The sequence below is a fragment of the Telopea speciosissima genome, chromosome 9, assembly GCF_018873765.1.
Source record: "Telopea speciosissima isolate NSW1024214 ecotype Mountain lineage chromosome 9, Tspe_v1, whole genome shotgun sequence".
NCBI lineage: Eukaryota > Viridiplantae > Streptophyta > Magnoliopsida > Proteales > Proteaceae > Telopea > Telopea speciosissima.
The window spans coordinates 56,458,203-56,480,764 of NC_057924.1; the positions used below are offsets into that span (position 1 = coordinate 56,458,203).

The following is a 22,562-nucleotide window of genomic DNA, read 5'->3' on the forward strand; positions in this document are numbered from 1 at the left end:
AGCTTACACTGTTCTTCGGGGAATGAGCAGAAAAGGTTTTGGTCCAGATGTCTGTGCTTTTAATTCTCTAATTTGATAGGATCACTCCCCACCCCCCTCTCGACCTCGCCTCCCATTCTCATTCCATTCTCCACCCTTATCCTGCTCTCCCCTCCCTTGCCTCTGTCCTTGAGTTGAGTTCCTCTGCAACTCAACTCCCCTTCCCCACGGCCTCCACTGCTCTTGCATCCCATGAGCGAAACGATGTGGTGATTGTTTTTGGGTAAATTTGGGATTTTACCCTTAAGGATATTATGGTGACTTCATCCTTTTATAAGGGTAATTTGACCATTATAAAAAAATTCACAGCAACTTAAGTGCACTGACCTAATGGAATGGACTAAGTTGTAATAAAAACATAAAATAAAGATTGTTTGTGATATTTTTTTAAAATATGGGATGTTCGTGACATATTGAATACTTACGGGGATGTACATGAAATTTACTCTATAGAAAATAATATAGATGGTTCGGCGGGGTATTCACTCACTTGACGTCATTCCAAATCTCGATTCCGATATTACTTAAGGTGAAACAATTTCAGTACCCTTTCTAGTCAATTCCATCAAAATCTGTCGTATCCTATATTCCTATTATGCCTACTGACAGAGAAAAATAAAAAAACAATAAATATCTCTGGAACTTGAAAAGAATTGAAATCAGATCCTACTGAAACCTAACTAATTTATATAATTAGGACTGGAACCATTCTGTGTTTGGTCATATTGATGTAATAAAACAAAATCTCATGGAGGGTTTTTTGACTATGGAATACAAAGATGTTCCAATTGTTTCAGAACTGAATAGGATTTCTAAGCAACTACAATGGATTTATGATGCGGAAGAAGCTTTCTGGCTACAAAAATCCTGCCATGTTTACATTAAGGATGGGAACAGGAACACCATGTTTTACCACACGTCTTCGAAAACCAACCTATGCACAAGAAGGATTGATTTTTTGATCTCTGAAGATGGTACTAAATTGGAGGATCCAAAGAGCATGGCTCAAGCTTTTGCTTCACATTTGAAACAAATCTTCACTACAACTTCTCCATTGGATCCTTCCTTTGTGGAATATCTTTTTCTTCCAATCCTCTCTTCTAGTGCCAAGGTTTCCCTTTGTGATTTACCATCTTTGGAAGAGGTAAGAAAGGTGGTCTCCTCGATGGGGCCATGGAAAGCGCTAGGTATGGATGGTTTTCAAGTTTGTTCTTTCCAAAAATTTTGGGATCTTTTAGCTAGTGATATTCTTTCTTTTGTGCATAATTTCTTTCGCTCGATTGCTCTTCCTTCTGGGGTTAATCACATATTAATTTGTGTAATTCTTAAATTGGACTCTGCTTGTAAAGGTTCTAATTTTAGACCAATAAGTCAGTGTAATGTCTCTTATAAAATTTTGGCCAAAGTCATTGCCAATCGTCTCAAGGTTCATCTTCCTATTTTTATCTCTCCATTTCAAGCAGCTTTTTTATCTGGGCGACAAATTTCTGACAACATTATTATTGCCCAGGAAATCTTCAATTATCTCAATCACAAAAAAGATAAGGGTGGTTTTGTTACTATAAAGTTGGACATGTGTAAGGCTTATGATAGATTAGAATGGTTCTTTGTTAAGGCTATCGTTGATTTTCTAGGATTTGGCGATGATTGGGGGCGTCTTCTCAATGCTTTCATTACCGACACTTCTTTTTCTATAAAATTGGTAGGCAGCCCTTTTGACTTCTTTAAAGCCTCCAGGGGAATTCGACAAGGATGTCCCTTAAGCCTTTACCTTTTTATTTCTGCTATGGAAGTGCTATCCAGACTCCTGGACACCTATAGGGACCTTAATCTATACCATAGGATTAAGATTGCTAGAAATGCTCCTGAAATATCTCATCTTCTTTTCGCGGATGACACTTTTATTTTTTGCAAGGTCACAGTCGAAGATCTCCGCACAATCAAAGCTGTATTCGATCTTTTTTCTGACCTTTCTAGACAAGAAATTAACTATGGAAGGAGTGGCCTTTGGTTCAGCAAAAATGTTACCCCTGCTGAGAGACATTCATTTTGCTTAGTCATCGGAATTAAGGAAATATCCAAACAAGCCACTTATCTAAGGGTCAATCTTTTTCATTCCAAATCCAAAACAAAGGACTTGACCAACTTAGTTTCTTGAGTTAATAATAAACTTGCTTGTTGGAAATCTAATTTTTTTTTTATCTTATGCAGGTCATTGGGTCATGATTCAATCGGCTCTTACTTCAATTCCAACCTACCTTATGTCGTGCTTCTCCTTCCCAATTAAGACTTGCGAAACACTCAACTCGATATGCATAAGATTTTGGACAGGGAGTTCAACCTCAACCGAGAAGCCATCTTTGATTGCTTGGGACAAGATCTGTCTTCCTATCAAGTTCGATGGGTTGGGCACTCGCAAGGTGTCGGTCACTAACTCTGCCTTAATCCTCAAACTTGCCTAGCGATTAATTTTACAACCCAATACCCTTTGGGCCTGTGTTCTCATAGCAAAATATTTTCCTACCAAATCGATCTTCAATCCCAAAGTCATGTCTAAGCAAGGATAATGGACATGGAATAATTAACATTGCCAGTATGATTCCTTCTTTGAAGAGAATCTCCTTCTGCATAATAGGTAATGGAAACAATTCCTTTTTTTGGGACGACCCGTGGATCCCCAATAGCCAATTGCGTTCTTTACCTTCCTCTTTGAATCCAACTCAGAGGAATGAAAAGGTAAGTTATTTCTGCTCTAATTCTCAATGGAATACTGCTCTGCTTACTTCTTCTATTCCCTATTGGTTTCTCCCAAAAATTACTAACATTCCTCTATCAGTTGTGATGATTGTTGGCGGTATACTCTTGCCAAGGACGACTGATTCTCTACGCGTCGGGCCTCGTGATTCTTGATACTTAATACCTCTCCCACTCTTTTCAATTCAAAGTCTAGCAAATGGTGGACATTTTTTTGGAAATTGCCAATACATCCTAAATTTAAATTATTTTTTGGCGTGTTTTACATGCAGGAATCCCTACTCGCGAGATCATTGCGAAATGGAGTTGAGTTGACTTTGGCTGTTTGATTATGTGCCCCACCAGGACAAAAATTCCTCAGATGCCATGGGCTGATGGATGAAGAACTGGAGTTTGGACTGGGAAAGGACCAGAGCATTCATGGCCGAGGCTCGAACTATCTCGGTCACGTCTGAATACACCAACCGCTCCAGCTCGCAATTAGAGATGGAGTAATAGTTGGGGTAGGGAATAGCTTGATAGAAGCCGAACTGGTGTGCACATCAATGGGGGTTGTACATCTCAAGGCCACAGGTATTGTTCCCAGATGGCTCCAGGATATGGAGATCCCGGCAGACTAGGAACTTGCCCCATAAGGCGGGGGCGGACGTGGGATGATCGATGGCCAGCGAGAGACATGAGGGAATAGCTTCCAGTGAATGAAATGGGTAAAGAAATCACCCTCTGGATCGGGCTTGAAAGAGAAAAAGAAGTTGTAATACTCTTCTAGGGTCTTCACGTCATGGTGAGGGGAGGAAGCGAACAAATAGCCGGCCACGGTCTAAACCGGGAGAGCCGAGGGCATGGCGTACAAGTCCATGAAATAGGCACAAAGCCACATCTAGAGGAGCCAGAACAGGCCACCACCGTATGCGTAGTTGGACTCAATAATATCATGGCACCCCAAAAAAAGAGGGCGGCCAGGGCATAGGAGGCTAGGTTAAGGGAACGGCCTTGGACTAGAGCATTGGCTAGATGCAGGTAAGTCTTGGAGATCTTGTTTGAATGAACACAGGCTAGGTAATGGTAGATCCAAAAGAGGAAAAATGTCGTGACTTCTTGGGCTGAGACTGAACCACGGGTTTCGCGGTAGGTCTACAGATAGAAGTTGTAACTCGCAGACTTTGTGAGTTCAAGGCCGTGATCCATCTCAACCCCTTGGGTATTGGTCAGGCCAGGTGCTGAGCCGTTGAATTCTTCCCCTTCAGCTTTAAGGCCAGTTAGGCCTCCTACATCCAGAAGAGTTGGGGCTGCCATACCAAAGCGAAAGTGGAAGGTGTTTGAGGACCGTGACCAGAATTGAAAGGTAGCCTAGAGCAAGGGACGATCAAGAGGAATGGAAGTGGCTGAGAGCTGAACGGCTTGTAGGATGTCGAGGGTGGTCAGGAGTTTAGAACAATCGTAAACTACATGGTCCACCCAAGTCTTCCAATCAGGGAGGTAATGGGGCCATAGATGCCCAAAGGCCTTGTCCTTGAGTTCAAGGGGGCCTGCGATTGGAAGAAGAGCTCTTCCGCCTCATACTTAGGGAAATTGGAGAGGCCAACAGGGCGAGAAGAGAAAGCAGGGCCAAGCTTGAAGTATGGAGGCTCGGGGGAAGGAATCTGTACCTCAACCTGGATTGAAGTAGACAGGAGTGGGCGTTTCTACGCGAGCACCGTCTCCACCTTTTGGGCCACTGAGGGTTCTGCAGGTCTCTTGACCACGGTGACATGAGCAGGAGGGTTCTTTGAGAGATGATTGGATGGAATCGAAAGAAGAAGAGAGAAAAGGGGCTTTTAAAGCTTTGTTAAAGAGAAAGGGTTTTAAGTAGGAGGAGGTGAGACTTGAGCCACCATTTATGAGGCAGCGGGAATTTTTTAAATTCAAAAGTTGCTAGACTGACTACCTGAGAAGATGAAGAGGCAGAGGGATTTTGGCACAAAAAATCAGCTAGATGTCGCTACCGTTTCGGTTTTCTCATCTAGCACAACCTCCTGGTGAGCTCGAACCACGTGGGGCTGCTCAAGGAGGTTATGAGGGGCATTGTTTGCTACCAAAAACCGTCGGTCCAGATTAAGCCGGGCTACAAGACCAGGGTTGGACGGCCAGGCTAAGAGCCGTAGAAGGATGGGTTGTGTGAGACGTGGTTGCACCCCATCTTCCAGGGACTATGCCATGTGTCAGGGGTGTAGGCTCAACGAGATTAGCGTCGCTCAAGGAGCGTGAAAGTATGAGGCAGAGGTGGACCCCACCATGGCCTTAGCAATTAGAGGTGGTGTAGGCCTGGTGGGACGCGTGGAGATTTCTAAATGGGGCTTGGAAATATGGGTCGAGAAAGGGGGATTTGGTGGAGAGGAACTACACGAACTGATAGGAGGGAGGACATATCTTATATAAGAAGGGCGACTGATCTGAAAAAGACACACAAACACACTTGACAAGATCAGCTGTCACGCCCCTATCCCAAGCTTAGGCCATAAGCACAGTCAAGAGGGTGATTAGAATGACACGCATCACCCCAATTCCTACCAGGATCAACGACACAGTGTCCCAAGCCATAGTCAACAACCAAGGACCCACCCAAATAATTACATTTGAAAAAAAGAAAATAAATATTCCAATCATTATCAGAGTTAGCATGTGCGGAAGCAATATTTACATAAACAGTTACAGTATGTTCAGCTGACTAAGTGATATAGTAATAGTTTAGTGCTAACCATCAACTGACCATTACATAACTACTTAGAATAATAATAAGTTATTACAAAAGTGTTGATAACGAGCATAAAGCCCCAAAAGAATAAAAAAGAGGGGACAATCCCCAAACAACATCAGTGCCCGTAAGCACAGTCATCACAGGGGCAACCATCGTCGTGTTCATCTGACACAAACTTAGGCTACTCTGCGTCGATACTATCATACTCTTCTGACTGAACCTCTAAGCCGGCCAAGTAACCATCACCTGCTTCAAAATCTAAAAGTTGTGTACACAAAGCGTTAGCTCCACTGAGCTAGTGAGGAGAAAGGGGAGTGCACAAACACACAATCACACATAGTCCATGATGCATGGAATGTTAGATATATTTTCCACCTAATAAACAGTCTAAGTCATGGTATATGCTACTGTGATAACTCGGGACACACTGAGGGTCACTTAACCTATCGCCTCAGTGAAACCTCAATTATCACAATGGAGCCTATGCCGGTAGAAGCCATAGACCATCCAGTGGCAGACCCTGATAGTCATCACTACCCCTGACCTGGCCTCTCCCACCTCCACAGGCAACAGGTGCTCAGACTATCCAATACATAAACCCCTGTTGGCAAGGGTCGTAGCATAAGGGAGCATAAATCCTAGCCACAGTTATACTACATGCAAGTCCTATCGTCCCGAGAGGTATTCCGGGTACATCAACGTCCCATTCCATCTAGTACTCGAGTACCAGCACGGCACGACGCATACAGACCAGGATGGCAAACAATTAATATAATAGAAATCCAAGGGTTTCGGCACTGGTATACCAGGCACCGTAACCCAATAGTATGAAGTAAAGTAAACATATCCACATTCCATCAATTCATATCCAACATGGTTTTATATGCAAAGATGCAACATGGGCGAGAATGAATGCAAGCATATAAACCATCATGTAATCTATATATATAAGCCCAAACATCACCCAAAGCCCACTCACAGTTTGCTTGCTTATCGTGCGGTGTGTTCGGTAAAGTTTGCTTTGGCGCACGTACCCCCGTAGAGATTTTAAAGTCTGAGGATGTATGAGAACAATGTTAGAAGTGTATAGGTGGGTCCCAACAAATTATTTGAAGTGTGGGTCAAAACAGCAAGGACGGATGTAGGAACGGAGGCAGCCAGATGAGTTCGATCGTGGATCCGTCCGGGCCAAACCCAGAAAATATATGGAACGGACTCACGGGCGGATGTGGAACATGGATCTGCTCGTGCATCCATCCAAACCCTGAGATTTTCCCGAGAGTGAACTTGGCTACAGGAAGATTTACCAAGTGGGTCCGCTCGTGGCTCTGCCCAGGTTAAATGGCTAGGTTATACTGGACGGACTAACGAGCGGTGACATGACAGTGAATCCGATCGTGCGTCCGTTGCCATTCATTTGAAATCTGTGAAGATCCTCACCTCCAACCCTTCATTCATGGAACCATGGAGGTCCTAGGGTTGGGGAGGTGAATCCAAACCTTCGTTAGAGGTCCAAGACACATAGTCCATTAAGGAAATTAGGGGATTCAAGGGATTTGAATCCATCTCCAAGGTTTTCCCAAACCTAACTAGGTCTCCAATGCTTTGAACAACATAAAAGTTATCAAATCCATGAAGGCATTAAGGGAAGAGGAGGTAAGTTTGAAAGGGAGCATTCATTAAAGATTATTGGGTTTCCAAGAGAAACCCCAAGCTTGGAATCGATCCCAAGGGGATCTCCAAACCCGAAAATGGAGAGGAGAGGGAGGAAGATGAGGACATTACCTCAAGGATGGATTTATGGATGATTCTCCACCTCCACAACCCCTCCAAGCTCTTCTTCTCCAAGCCTTCAATGCTCCACATCTCCCAACGTTTTGGGTTAGTAGAAGGAGTAATGAGACTTAAAGGCTAAGTCTTGTTCATAAGACCAATCCCTACTTAGGGCCTGTTTGGCTTGAGCCTTGTGAGCCAAAACTCATTTAAAGGCCCATTAGGCAAATGGGTCCACCTTTATGGCACACCCACAAGCCAAGGAGACCAAAGGGTGGGGCCAACCTTGTTTAGGTGCCTAGATAGGGTGTCCGGGGCATAGGCTGTGGGTCCCACACAAGGAAAACACCCAAAAGCCATTAAACAGCATGGTCGGATTGATGGATGGTAGCAGTCTTGATGAGTCCGTTCGTGCGTCCATTGCTGCTTTAAAGGGCAGAACTTCAAGGATATTGGTCGGGCTTTGGCCCACACTTCAAGGCCAACAAGGGGAAGGTACACTAACATTCATGAAGGCAGTATCTTACCCCTCGACCATCATGACGTATCCTTCATGATCCTGAAGAGTTTTTCGATCATGATGCTAAGCTCATCGTCGAATGAGGTGTCTAGGTGTGGGGACACAGGGAATGCCTTCCAGTACTCTTCACTCTGGGGACTCATGCTAGGAGGATGATCGATGAAGTCCCCATCGATAATCTTCCCCACTGCTAGTTAAGGAACCTCTCCTCCACAGGCAGGCTCGTGAATTGGTCAACTATCTTGTGGCTAGGTTTGACCACAAGTAAAAATAACTCACCAGCATACACGACAACAGAATCTACACGTCATTGGAGAGAGAAATTATAATTAATAGCAAATCCGGGTGCGGATGTAACATCCTCCCCACCTTACAAAAATTTCATTGCTGAAATTTATCTTACCTTGTAAGAATCCAAGGGAAGGGTACTTTGCTCGCATTTCTACCTCGGCTTCCCAGGACACTTCCTCTTCCGGGTGGTTGCACCACTTTAACTCCACATAATGAATTGGCCTATTATGGAGATTCACCACCTTACTGTCCATGATCTTCTCAGGCTGCTCTTTATACCGCATATCCGCTGCCAGCTCTGGTGGTTCTTGAGATAGAACATGACTAGGATCATCCACGTACTTTTGCAACATAGATACATGAAAGACATCATGCATGCCATCCAAAGATGGGGGAAGCGCTAACCGGTAAGCCAACGGTCCGATCTTTGCAAGAACCTCACAGGGCCCAATGAGGAATACCTTGTCACCAATGAGGAATTCTAGATCCTTCCGCCTTTGGTCTGCATAGCCCTTCTGCCTAGACTGGGCAGCCTTAATTTGCTCGCGGATCAAGTCCACCTTTTCACAGGTTGCCTGGATCAATTCCGGCCTAGGGATACACCGCTCACCTACTTCATCCCAGTACAATGGAGTACGACACTTCTTCTCATACTGATCTTCAAATGGAGCCATCACTATAGTAGCTTGGTAACTGTTGTTGTAGGCAAATTTGATAAGCGAGATATGCTCATCCAAATTGCCCTGTATATCAATGGCACAGGCTCGAAGCATGTCTTTCAACATCTGTATTGTCCTCTCCGACTGCTCGTCGGTCTGTGGATGGAAGGCAGTGCTAAAACTCAATAGGGTACCCATAGCTCTCTGGAATTTGGCCCAAAATTTGGATGTGAACCTGGGATCCCGATCCGAGATAATGTGATGAGCACATTTATGTGTGAAATCTTAGGGCATAAAGCATACATTTTATCACATTGGACAGAGTTCCTTTGGTGCTTTCTTGTGCTTTTCAGGTTTTGGGTTATTTTGGGCTATTCTGGACTATTGGGAGCTGCATGTCCCAAGTTACACGTAAAGTTGTCATTTTTCTTTCCATAGCTGTAAAGAGGACTAAATTTGGAGCAAGATGGATGGGACGGAACGCAAATACGCATTTGTTTAGGCCACCATGCAATCGATTATTCTTTTTAGGTCAGGAAAGGATAATGGGTCAGAAAGGAGTTGTAGTGCAAGCCCATAGTCATTTTGCCACTGCCCAAGGACATTTTTGACATTAAAGAAGGTACTTCTAAGCAATGGTGGAGATCTGCTGCAAGTATAGGATTGTTTCGGTAATTTTTCATTCTTGAAGAGAGAGAAGGACTGCTACCCACATAGGGGGACCCACACTGCCTACACTCTCCATGATTTTTGCAGTTCCACATGTTATCCACGATTTTTAGAGGGAGCACCAATGCTCCACGATTTTTAGAGGGCATGATGGGTATTGCATTAATTATTTTGAGTGGAATCCTAGTCATCACCCTTATTCTCTCTCTCCTCCAACTTTTCAAGGGCACTTTTGGAATTTTACTGGGATAGATTTCTTTTGAAAAAAATATTCTTTCATCCATGGAAGGTTGAAAAGTCAAAGATGCCTTGATCTCATTGCTTGGAGAAGATATCTATAAAGCACAAGTTAGAACAAAAAAATTACTTTTGCAAAAATAGAAGGTTTATGTAGCTTGGATTCTCTTCTCTCCCTCTTTCTATTTTTTCTTTTTTCTTGGGAGTCAAGCATTGTAAAGGAGGAAGGAGAATGAAATATTCCCTATTTTTGGATTCTCTTCTCCCTCTCTCTCTCCCCTCCATGATTTTTAGGAGAGAGCCCCCAAAATCGTAGAGGCCTCTCTCCCTCTTCCCTTTTCTCCCTTCTTCTCTCCTCCCCCCTATAAATACCCCTTGCCTTTTGGGTTGTAACTAGTTAGTTCTAGTTCATTTTTTAAGTTAGTTTTAGTTTAGTTTTAATTCAGTTTTTAGTTCAATTTATTAGTGAAATTTCCTCTTTTCTTCTTCTAGTTTTTGGCTTTCTAAGTTCTAGTTTGATTTCATGCTTTCAATTCCATGGTTGTAATGCTTTTGATTTATGCTTTAATTTTATGTCTTCAATGTGGTTGTAATAATTTTAGTTTAGTTTCAAGCTTTCTAGTCTAAGTTCCTAAGTTGATGACAAGACTTGGAGATTTAGAAGAGGAAGTCATGCAACGTTTGTTCAAGTATTCAAGCTCTTCAATTACATTCATGCAAGCAATTTCAGTCCGTGTTAAGCACATCCAGGTTTTTACTCTCTAAACTCTTATTCTCATTCTCCCTTTCTTCTATGTCATTCCCTCTACTTCTATCTCATTCTCCTTCTTCTTCTTTTATTTTTTTTTTTATGTGGTTGTGGTGTGTGGCTGCAATTTATCTCTTCCAATCCGCGTTAGTTTGATAGGTTTGATGGATATGTGTTAGGACGCCAATTTAATTCATGTCAATTTAATTCGTTAGATGCTTGTGAGTTAGGACGCGTTAATTTTTGTTAGTTTAATTAGTTTAATTTAACACTTTAATTTGGTTGACTTTGCATTACTTTAAATTGAGTAAAATAGGGTGGCGTATATCTCCTTGAGTTCGACCTGTAGCTTTGATTGATCCGTACGCTTGCGGTTATTATTTTGTGCAAACAAGTTTTTGGCGCCGTTGCTAGGGAGATTATTGTCCACTTTATTTTTTTGATTTTTAAGTAATTCAAAGTGCTTTATTTTATTTTATCTTTTCTTCTAGAAAAAAAAAACCAGTATTTGAAAACCTCATCTTGTTTCTCTTCTGTTTCAAAGACTGTGCGCCCAATCTAAAGTCCTTCTTATGCTCAAACCCAACCTCTTTTGGTGTCCCTCATAGGATTAAGTTACCTATGATGCTGCATCTTGACTTGATTGGGTGGAATGGCATATGACTTATCTTTGCAGGTGACCAACTTTGATAATAGAAAAACGACATAGTGAGTGCCTCGAAAACAGAAACGTATAGTAGTCCTCCACTCTACATTAGAATCCAATTGGAGTCGCCCGTAGGTGGCTCCTGAAGACTATACGGGTTCCCTTGTTGTCAACCTATATGGCAACCTTACAGCTTTGGAACCATTGTTTCGCTTTTTTAGGGCAATGCACCAACTGTCTATTTATTCCCTCATGCTTTTAGTGAATTTTTTCTAGTCTTTTATTTTTCTTTAATTTTTCTAAGGGATACCTCAATTTGGGATGGGTGGTTAGTTTAGAATAATGGGAGATACACTTCCACCTATGACTTTGGGGGAAAGATGGAACTATGCTAAGGCAACCATGACTTTGGGGGAAAGGTTTAAACAGGCTAGGGAAGCCAAAAGTAGTGAGATAGAGAACAATTTTGCACCCCCTAGTACAATTTTGCTCCCCAACCCAACCATGGGCTTTCGGGAAATTTTGATTGGTCACATCCCCAGACTATCCCTGTTGTGGAAGGATGCCCTAATCTTTATGGGGGTAGCTTTTGTGATGAGAATATGAGTCCTCTATTTCAATACAATTCTTTTGGCACTTACAATTAGGGGTGGAGTGATCATCCCAATTTCTCGTGGGATCAATGGAATAACCAAGCTGGACCACCCAATTTCCAATGTCATGGTCAGTTTGGTCCTCCAATGCCTAACCCTCCAATGCATTCAACAAGAATGAGTGAGCTTGACAGGAACGTTGCCCTTTTCGTAGAAAGTAGTAATAGAATGGAGAAGCAACTCTCTCAACTGATCACCATATTACAGGAGGAGGAAATGGGTACATTACCTAGTCAGCCTGAACCTAGTCTATGTTACTAGATTCCTATTCAGGATGAACCACCCCATCCCCAGTTTAATGATGTTTAAAGTCCACCACCCCAGTTTGAGGTTAATGAGAGTCACTCCCAACACAATGATTTTCAAGATGATTTATTTGTTGAGATTGAGCCTCCTGAATATGTTAGTGAAGCGGAGTTTGATGAGCTACCTAGGGACGTCCAACTTTTGCTTGAAATTTCTGATCTTAGTGAGCCTAGTGTTTCCACTGATTTAGAATCAGATTTTTATATTAGTATAGAAACCCTGGAAATTCGATCTCCCCCTCTCTCTTTGGAAAACCCAGATAATTGTCATTTTGAGGATTCCATTGTCTCACATGTTGATTTGTCCAAACCTCCTAGGTTTGATGATTTTATTGAGGATAATGTTAGTCATGATACTTTTGAAGCAAATTATCGTGATCTTTATTTGGCAAACCAAGTTCTGCAAGGAGCGGATAGTTTTATTGCTAGGATTGATTTGAGTAAACCTCCCATTTTTTATGATTATCTTGATTAGGTTACTGATATTTATGATCCTTTTGATGCTTACTGCGATCCGTTTTTGGTTGGTTTTTTTAAATATGACATGTGTTCTACATTGCAAACGGGAGAGAAGGGGAGGATTTATGGCATGAGTTTTAATGCCTTCATTTTCCACTGTCCCATGAGGACAGATTTTTCTATTGGATATTTCTCAGTTGTGCTTAACTTCTATATTATTTCTCGCTTTACTAAAATTCATGGTCGAGTGTTTTCTGATTCTGAAGCCCTTTCTACATTTGCCGGCCATGGATTGAGATTTTTTTTGATGCCCCAAGTACTTGTTGTAGAGCTCATGACTCTTCATGATCCTCTTTTTTATTATATCTGGTAAGCCCCTTCACTACAAGAAAAGACGTCTTTTGCGGTATTTTTTAAATGTCGTCGTAGCTTAAAAAAAAATGCCGCTATATGATTCAGCGGTGTTTGTACATATGTCGTCAAATATACCGCCGAAAATGTATCACGGTGTTTATGCCATATGCCCGTGTATGTATACTTTCGCCGGCGTTTGTTAACAAATGTCGCTATATATACTTTATAACGGCGTTTTCTGAAATGTCGCTATAGATTGGTAAGCGTTGGTATAATATGATTTATTTGCAGCATGTTTACATAAACGCCGGTAACATATCCTAGAGCGGCATTTCTTAAACGTCGGTAAAAGGTACATATAGCGGCATTTAGTAAGAAACGCCGCTACATATAGTATTTAAAAAAATATATAATTATTTACCTAATCCTTCAACCTGTTATTTTTGTGGTGCAAATCTTTTAACCTGTTCAGTTATCTTATCCTTTAACCTATTAATGTGAAGAGACATAAGACTTCGACAAAAAAAAAAGAAGAGAACATTCATCCCTAAAAACAATGAAATAATGACAAGATCCAAAATAGTTTAAGTTTACCTGTACAAATGACCGTTTGAAACTTAATTACATTTAGTCTACCTTACCCCAAAGGACACTTACAACCTATGACTAATTATTAAAATTAAAAAATAAAATAAACAATGTATGTACTTTGCTCTATGTCTTCAATCAATGAACACCTTAGATAAGGAGTGCTTTAAATCGCCAAGCAACTCCAGTAAACACACAAAATTTAGCAATCACTCATTGACATTAGTATTCAAATGGACGTTACCTGCAGCAATATAACCATGTACCAATCTTTATTAGCTTGATCATGTCGACAAAGTGTATGGTTTGAAATCAAACTCGCAATAGGCAGTACCTGTAGCAATATAACCATGTACCAATTTTATCAGCTCATATCGGCATAAAGTATCATAGAGAACAATGAAGAAGAATTTACAATGATTGATACACCATCTCTATGTCATTGTATAGTTCAATCATATCTTCTGATGATATCCCCAAAAGAACAAACTAAAAAAGAACTACTGCAGACACACTTTCGCTAACTTTCAGCTACGAAGCATGACCAGATTTTTAGTACATCATCTATATCCAATTTCAACCAATGAACATGCTTAAACTACCATGAAAAAAATAATGCTAACAGCTATATCTTTAAGGTTGAAAATAGAGTTCCAAAAATACCCAAGTTTGAAAAGAGAACAAAGGAAATCCTAAACCAAATGGAGTAGGTTCCCTACTTGAGTTAGAAAAAGATAATAAAGTCAAAGAACCTAGAAAACTACTACTCACTTGGCTGAAAATGCTCATTGTTTTTCTATTCTTCTTCTCTGACCTTCCTCTCTCTCGTCTCATATAACTCTACAGCAATGTACATTGACCTAACAAGGGAAACATATAGACACATTTATTCGAAAGTGAAGAAAATAAATACAAAGCAACAATTAAAAATAAATAATGTGGAGAAGGAAGTCGTGTTTTTTATAAAATTTGTTCGATGAAACAACTTCTTCATGACTGAACTGCCATGCAAAGTTCCACACCACACCACAACACCTATCTCTGCTTGTTTCCGGAGTTTCTAGAACATTAAAAGAAAAAAAAAAAAAAAGAGCATGTATGAATCAAACAAATTTCCATGTACTCTAGAGTTGCATTGGGGAGCCAATAGCAATGGGGAGTGCAGTATACAAAATGGGAATTAGAATGACAGGAGGAGTAATTATTGAGAAAGAATCATGAACAACTCTATGCCATCAAGTGAAGTTTGCTACACGGAAAGCTACTCATTTGAAAACATCTAGACCAATTTACAGAAGAAGAAAAGACTATCCATTACCTCATCAACATCTCCATTTTCATTATAAAAATAATAAGTTAGTAGGCCAAGAGAAAAGTATGAAGTCAAATTGAAATTACCATAGATGTTCGAGCATAGGACATCATGTTTTCATCCCCAAGAAACTACATGGATGGTGTCCAATCATTACTCCACCACCTAAGCCATTTTAAAGACCTCGCTGATCTATTCATAAAATGAAACTTTCTCATGGCGGATGAGGAAACAAATTGCACTCTTTCATCACACTCAAAACAAATATTAGAAAAGCACCAAAGAGGGAGAGTCATGAACACACATTTTCACAAAAGCACGAATAGAACTTATGGATATTGTCTACTGAACAAAAAATATTCAAGAATCGAGAGAGAGAGAGAGAGAGAGAGAGAGAGAGAGAGAGAGAGAGAGAGAGAGAGAGAGAGAAAGAGGGATTGACAAAGCTACCAACTCCACATTACCCTTTTCCCTCCTTTTCTCTATTTTTTGTCTTTCTAGACTACTTTGTAAAATCTTTTCCATATATACCCAAAACCCATGGTACTCAACTTTCATAACAAACAGCCAGGAGAATTGAGATAGTCTCCTTTCACTTGTTAAGGTTTGCTTATTGAGGGGAAAACAAAGTAAAACAATGTCTTTGTCTATGAATATTTAAGGTTGTCACTACAAGAAAAGGCGTCCTTGTTTTGTGAGGTTAGTCTTTTTTTTTCCCTTCTAATTCTCTGTAAATAGACTGAAATCTTAAATGAGTTCTTTTTTTTTGTTTGTTGTTTGTTTGGGATTTTTGGATTTCTGTTCCATTTTTTATCTGTTTGTTTTGGATGGTTTTATGGAACTACAGATGGACAAATGACATCCAAGGAGAAATAACTATATGTAAAATATAGTAGCAACATAGCATAGGGGAAGAAATAGTGAACTGAGGAATATTTAAGGTTGTGCACCCGAAAATTTTCAAAGTTTGAACCAGAGGCTGGATTCTATATTTGTCTTTTGGTGTTTCTCTGTATATAATTGATTTAATACAGAATTGTTTCTCTGTACTCTATGTTTTAAAACCCAAGATGAATAGAAATCGCAAAGATACATACAAGTGATATTTAGTTCCAACTTCCAATCCCAATCTTGATCTTCTTAGGCCAAGAGGGGAGAATTAAGGGGCTAGGGGTGCTGGTGTCAAGCTGTAATGAGGCTACCACCTTATTGAGTCCAAGATGCTGTCTCTTAAGGAGGGCTTGTCTCAAGTCTCATCCACATTCAACTTCTCACCCACTGCAATGCAGAGCTCTTGAACTTTGCTTCAATGTGGCTCTTAATAGACTTCCAACAACACCTGGTCCTTTCCTTCATGGCCAACCTTCTCTCTAAAATGCTCTCATTGCAGCACTGAAGAGAGCTCAAGCACACCAGAGGAGAGGTTGCATAGAACAGCAGCAATAACAACCTCTCCTTGCCATTAAGGTAGCACTAGAGCAGCTCATTATATCCATTTTAGATGACCCTAGTGTTAGTAGGGTAATGAGAGAAGCTGGATTCTCCAGTACATCTGTGAAGAACAACCTAGAGGACGTTTCAGCTTCTTCTGTTTTTCAGTGCTATAGCAGCTCTGGTGGGATTCTCTCTTCTAGTTGTTCTCCTTCTATTGAAACTCATAGAGAGATTAGCAACCACAGCAGTTTCTGGTAGACCCATTTGTTGAACTACTATTCTGAGCAAAACCCACTTCTCTTTTCTACTCCAAAGAAGCCTTTAAGTTCCATCTTCACTGATTCAGCCACTGAAAAGGAGGATTTCAGGTTGGTTTTGGAGGTTCTGATGAGGAAGAAAAGAAGGAATACAGTGATTGTTGGGGACTTTGTTTCAACTACTAAAGGACTGGTTGCAGAGCTCATGGGGAAAGTGGAAGGAGGCGAGGTACCTGACGAATTAAGATCGGCCCACTTTATTAAATTTCAGTTATCCTCTGTCTCTTTGAGGTTCATGAAGAGAGAGGATATGGAGATGAAGGTTGCAGACTTGAGAAGGAAGGTGGGTTCTCTTGTAACAGGAGGTGGGGGAGCAATCATCTATGCTGGAGATCTCAAATGGGTAGTTGAAGGTGGTGTTGGTGAGAAAGAGGGAGGATTCTCAGCAGAAGTATGTAGTTTTAATGCTACTGATCATCTAGTTGCAGAAATAGGAAGGTTGCTCTCAGACTATAGCTGGTTAAACAGTAAGGTATGGTTAATGGCCATTGTAAATTATCAAACTTTCATGAGGTGCCAGATGAAGCAACCCTCTCTTGAGACTCAATGGAATCTTCAAGCTGTCTCTGTTCCTTCTGGTGGATTGGGTTTGAGCCTCCATACTTCCAAGTAAGCCAACCATTAATTGCTTCACTCAAATGCATCAAGTTTTAGATTTATAATGAAATCCTTGAATTTTTGCTTGGATTTGTCTTTCTAATATTCATTGTTTTGATTTTTTAATTTTTTTTAATTTTTTCCAAATATCTTCTAATTTTACCTTCTCAAAGAGGGTCCACTTATTAACTTCGATCTGGTTTCTTTATTTTATCTTTTTATTTATACATTCTATTTGTTCATTTACTTATTGATCTAATTGTTTATTTTCAGCTAAACCACAAGTTTATTTACCATTTCAGTTTGCACTTTCCCTTCTTTAGAATAGATCTAGAAGAAATTTTCTTTTGATAATCACCAAATGTGAATAAAATATAGTACCCACAATAAATAGAAAAATAAAAATTTAGAGATTCTTCTTTTTTTTTTTTTTTAAATTCCTTTTTTGCATTAGATTTAATCTTTTCTTTTTTTTTCATTCTTGTAGTGCCCTTGACTCAAAGGTATCTCTCTCTCCAAACACATCTCTAGTGCCAGAAACAAAACCTTTCACTCCTAAGGAAGAACCAGACAGTCTCACCTGTTGTGCTGATTGTATCTCCAATTTTGAAAAAGAGGCAGCCATATTCACATCAGGCCAGCAAAACCCATCTTCCTCTCTTCTTAGCTCTTGCAATTCCAAAGACATGGTCAAGGGTCCAACCAACTTGCCTTACTGGTTGCAGCCATATAAAGCTGACACCCATCACAAGGTAAAGAGATGTTGATGATGATGTTTTAAACAACTTTCAATTAAGTTCTCTTCCTCTGTTCTTACAACGTGTCTCCTTTATTAATATTTTATTTTTTTCAGGATGATTTGGTTGAATTGAAGAAAAGATGGAACAGGTTATGCCACAGCCCACACCATCCAAGGCCTAATCAGATCCTCCACCAGAAAGGCTCTTCCTTATTCAACAACCAAAACTCAAGTGCCAAGAGCTATACCTATTCAAAATCTTACCCTTGGTGGCCTTCCTCATCTCAGTACAATCAAACCAGCATTTTCCCTGAATCGACTTCGATTTCTTTCACCGAGTCTGAATCGGAGACCAACCATATCACAAGCATTGCATCTCAATTGAGAAGTCACCAGTCACGAACAATTGAATTTGGTTTCACTAATGAAGAGGCATGGGAACACCGGCAGTCAGAATTGAGCTTGGATTTTCTGAAAAGCATAGAAAGCCAGGAAGTGAAGACCACTCTTGCTCTTGGCAATCCTCTTTTCTTAGATTCCATGGCATCCAAGGTACAAAAAAGGAAGGAAAGATGGACCCAAAAAGAGATCTCTGTAAGGTATTGCATGAGAATATCCCTTGGCAATCTGCGATAATCCCTTCCATTGCAGAAGCTTTAATAGGTTCCTCCAAATTGTCCAAGAAGAATGGGAATTGGTTTCTAATTCGAGGGATGGATTGTATAGGAAAGAGAAGACTGGCACTTGCAACTGCTGAGTCAATTTATGGGTCTACTGATCACCTTGTCCACTTGAACAAGGGAAGAGATAACAAGGACACCCAATTATCTGTAATCCTCATAGAAGCCTTGAAAGAGAACCCAAAATGTGTTGTTCTATTGGACACACAATTTTTTCAGATGAAGTTCTTTCTATAAATTACTACAACAGCCCAGCCAGCCTCTCTTGTATCAGTCGCAAAACTACCTGACTCACTGATGAGGATCAGAGAGTCAGGTTGTGTTAATTCTAAGTAATCCAAAATTGAGGGGGATGGGACAAGAAGCTTAGAATCATAAAACTAAGATGAGAGGGATAAAGTTTCAAATCAGAAATCCACCGATTTACATTCCTCATAAGAGAAGTGGGGTTAGGAAGGGAGGGAGATTGTGAAAAACAACATTGATTCCAGGTTAACCAAATGAAATAACATGTAATAGAAAAGATGGATAAGAAACATTGTTTATCTTGAACCTGGGATGAGAGTGAGAACAGCAGAGAACTAAGAAGATTAAGAATATGCTAGGGCTGAACAGAAGAGATTGTTTGGGTTTACACCATTATCAGGTCTAACTACTCCAATCACTCTCAATGTCTAGACTGAATTCTGAAGCGAATGATTTTCCAATCATTGACTACATTAGACAGCTTGGCGTAAAAAGGAAAAAAGCCCAAACAATGGACCACCCATCCAAGTGGGTCAGTATGTGGCTATTAAGTACACTTTAATAGCCAACGTTAGTTAAGTGCGTTACCCAAAAACAAAGTTTAGTGCTGTCTTTTATCTAAATAGAACTGCACTGGTTTCGTTAGAGTATGTAGAACCCATGAAATCCGCCGCTGGGTATCTCCTTAGAGAGAGAAGTTGTGGCAGAGCCGGTCAATGCCTTACTATTGTCAATAAATCCCAACATGAAAGACTCACCAAAGCACAATAAAACTGATACCTCAGGAAGAAACAATACAATAGTGCAACACTGCAACCATTAAATTCAGAACAACAATATAATAAAATAACCCAGGTAGTGTTCTTTCTCCCTAAAGGAAAACACAAAATAAACTATTTATAAACCCTATCAAATAAATCTTGGAGCCTCCGTTGTACTGGTATACCAATACATTTTCCCAGCATTAAAAACAAAGAAAGTTGTTGCAAGACACCTTACTCCGAATGGTTTAATCTTTCCACCTTTTTCTTCCTATTCTTTCTACTTCTTTTTTTTTTTTTGGGGGGGGGTGGGGGTCAACCGTCATCTTTTTCTATTTCATATCTCTCTTATTTCTCCTCTTTCTTCAGTTTCCATCCTATCCCACCAGAAGCCTTACTTTCTAGATTTTGTTCCCATCAGCCCCCGAAGAATCGGAATTCTTATCAAATTTCAAATTTCTGATAGAAGCCAAAAGTTATGACATTAGAAAAGCCCTTGTGTCTGCCCCAATTCCTATCTTGATCCAGGAGTGTTAGTTGGCCAGTCCATAAGTAATTTACATCTGAACACATAAGATAGCCATCAGGACAGTATTTGAAATTTAACAAATGCTACACCCAAGCCCACCCTATGTGCATCCATACCCTGGTCCCACTTCAAGTGATCAATAATGAGAATTCAGGCAGTTGGTTAGGATCACCAAACTAGAGCATTCTTTACTTTTATCAGCTTCATATAACGAGACATTCTCCAATCTTTTAATGGTATCTTTTCCCTACCAAATTACAATGCAAGAGGTGTTGGTTAGCTAACCTCTAGGGGAGATCTACAAAGATAGAGGCCTCCAGCAACCATGAAATTAACACCCTAAACCATGTAATGTGAAAGACATTCTTCAATTTTTTTTTCCCAATAGATTTTTTTAATGAATTAAACATTCTACAATGAAGGCTCAGTGTACTGAGTCAGCAAATCATGGCAACCAAAAGGGAAAATTAGATTCAAAGTATAAAAACTTCAATATAAAATTATAACCTTGGAATGACTTACGCCAAATTCAATCTTCTTAATTTAATCATCTAAAGCTGAGGGCAAAAGTAACGGATCTCTTCAGGGAAAATATTCAGCAGACTCAAACTATATCTAATGTCTGTCTATAGGGATAAAAAGCTAATAACAATTAAAGTAATGAAAAATTGAGGTGAGATTTTACACTGCAATAAAGTGAAAAAAGCAAAGGCTCTAGAATGCTGTTTTGATCTTTAATCCAGGCAGTCTTGCAGGTTTCTAAATAGATGTTGGGAGTCTAATTTCAGGTTCTATCATATGGGTCATGTACAGGCTGAATAAGTCATGTGATTCCCATTCCTATCGCAACGCCCCATAGATTTCAACATTCAGTTGAAGCATACGATCACTTACCCTATAGTGTACTTTGATTCTATCACCTTTATGAGCCTGAATGTCACAAGATTCTGGCTTAAACTGCAAATAGAAAGAGCAGAGGAAATAGGAGAGAAAAGAGGAATAACAAGAGTAAGAACGTACTAAGTACCTCAGAGTAGGAGATGTTCCTCGAGCAGGGAGGACAAGAGAAACACCAATGTCAACTACAGTAGGCTGGAGCTCCTAGCAGTGGTGGCCAGAGCAACACCAACCCTAGAATCCTCCCCTTATTCCTCAATCAATTATTTTAGCCCCCAATGGTCCACAACGGTTGTAGCGGGAGAGAGATTGAAAGAGATTTGGGAGAAATCTCAGAGAGAATGTGAAGATTAGATAGGGAAGAGGAACGGTGAGAGATTGAGAGGGATTTGAGGGATCGTGATAGATTGAGAGAGAAACGTGAGGGATTGTGATTTGAGAGTTTAGAGAGGATATTGTTAGCGCGCGGCAAGAGGTGGGAAATGAAAAGAGCTTGGAGTTTTTCCGTGAAACTCCCCATATAACGGCATTTTTTCCTAAACGCCCTAAAATGAATATAGTATGATACTACGGCGTTTACAAGTAAACGCCCCAAACGATGTTACATACCCGGCAATCTAAGACAAACGCCCCCAACGATGTATGATACTACAACGTTTTCAAATAAACGTTATTGTATTTTTATATACCCCGGCAGTTCAAAACAAATGCCCCTAAAAATGTATGCTACTGTGGCGATTACAAATAAACGTCGTTGTATTGTTACATACCCCGGCAATTCAAACCAAACGCCCCCACAGATGTGCTTGTAGCGGCAATTACATATAAACGCCACGATTTCTACTTATTATACTTTATATACCGACGTTTGTTAATAAACACCATCGAATGTTCCTATATGACTGCGTTTACCAGTAAACGTCGCTAAGGCCCGTCTAAAAATGCCACAAAAAACCCTTTTTCTTGTAGTGCTTCATCTCCTCCCTTGTCCTTCTTCTTTATTTTCTGCATGCACTGAGGACATTACATGACTTAAGTGTGGGGGGTGTGTGAGCTTGTTTATTTGGTAAATTTTGATTGTGGCGGTAGTTTGGTGTTGTGCATACGTTTCTTTGATTGTAAAGCGAGAGAAAGAGGGAATTAGGTGCCCTAGCATGCGAAATAATACAAAAAATCCCTTTTCAAGGATGGTAGCTGGTATACATCCGATGAGAGGGATTGAATTGGAAAATATGAGCATTATTTCATTAGATGGCTAGATTACTCTATGTGTTTTATGGACCCTTTGATCTTTTGGCTAGTAGTTGAGACCAATTTGTTTGTGGCAAGACAAGGCATGAAAGTGTATGAAAAGAAAAAAAAAATGAAAAATATAAACAGAAAGGGAAGTGGAATTCCTTGGGACTAAACAGGGCACTGTTGCCTCAGAAAGCAGGGTGACTTGTTCGAAATTCTTTGGAAGGAAACTCAAAAAAAAAAACTCTTGCATCAATGTCTCAAAGTCTTTATAGATATATGCAAAAAGTGAAGCTACCAAGTATTTGGGTGTCTGGTGTATGCTCCACCATGTCATTTAGAGAACAGTAGTGGAGTAGAAATAGAGTTTACTATTGTGAAA

General features: G+C 40.3%; 1 pseudogene; it reads left to right on the top strand.

Moving 5' to 3' along the window:
* The first annotated feature begins 12,930 nt into the window (after positions 1-12,930).
* Positions 12,931-18,748, top strand: LOC122639138 (annotated as a pseudogene).
* Positions 18,749-22,562: the final 3,814 nt, after the last annotated feature.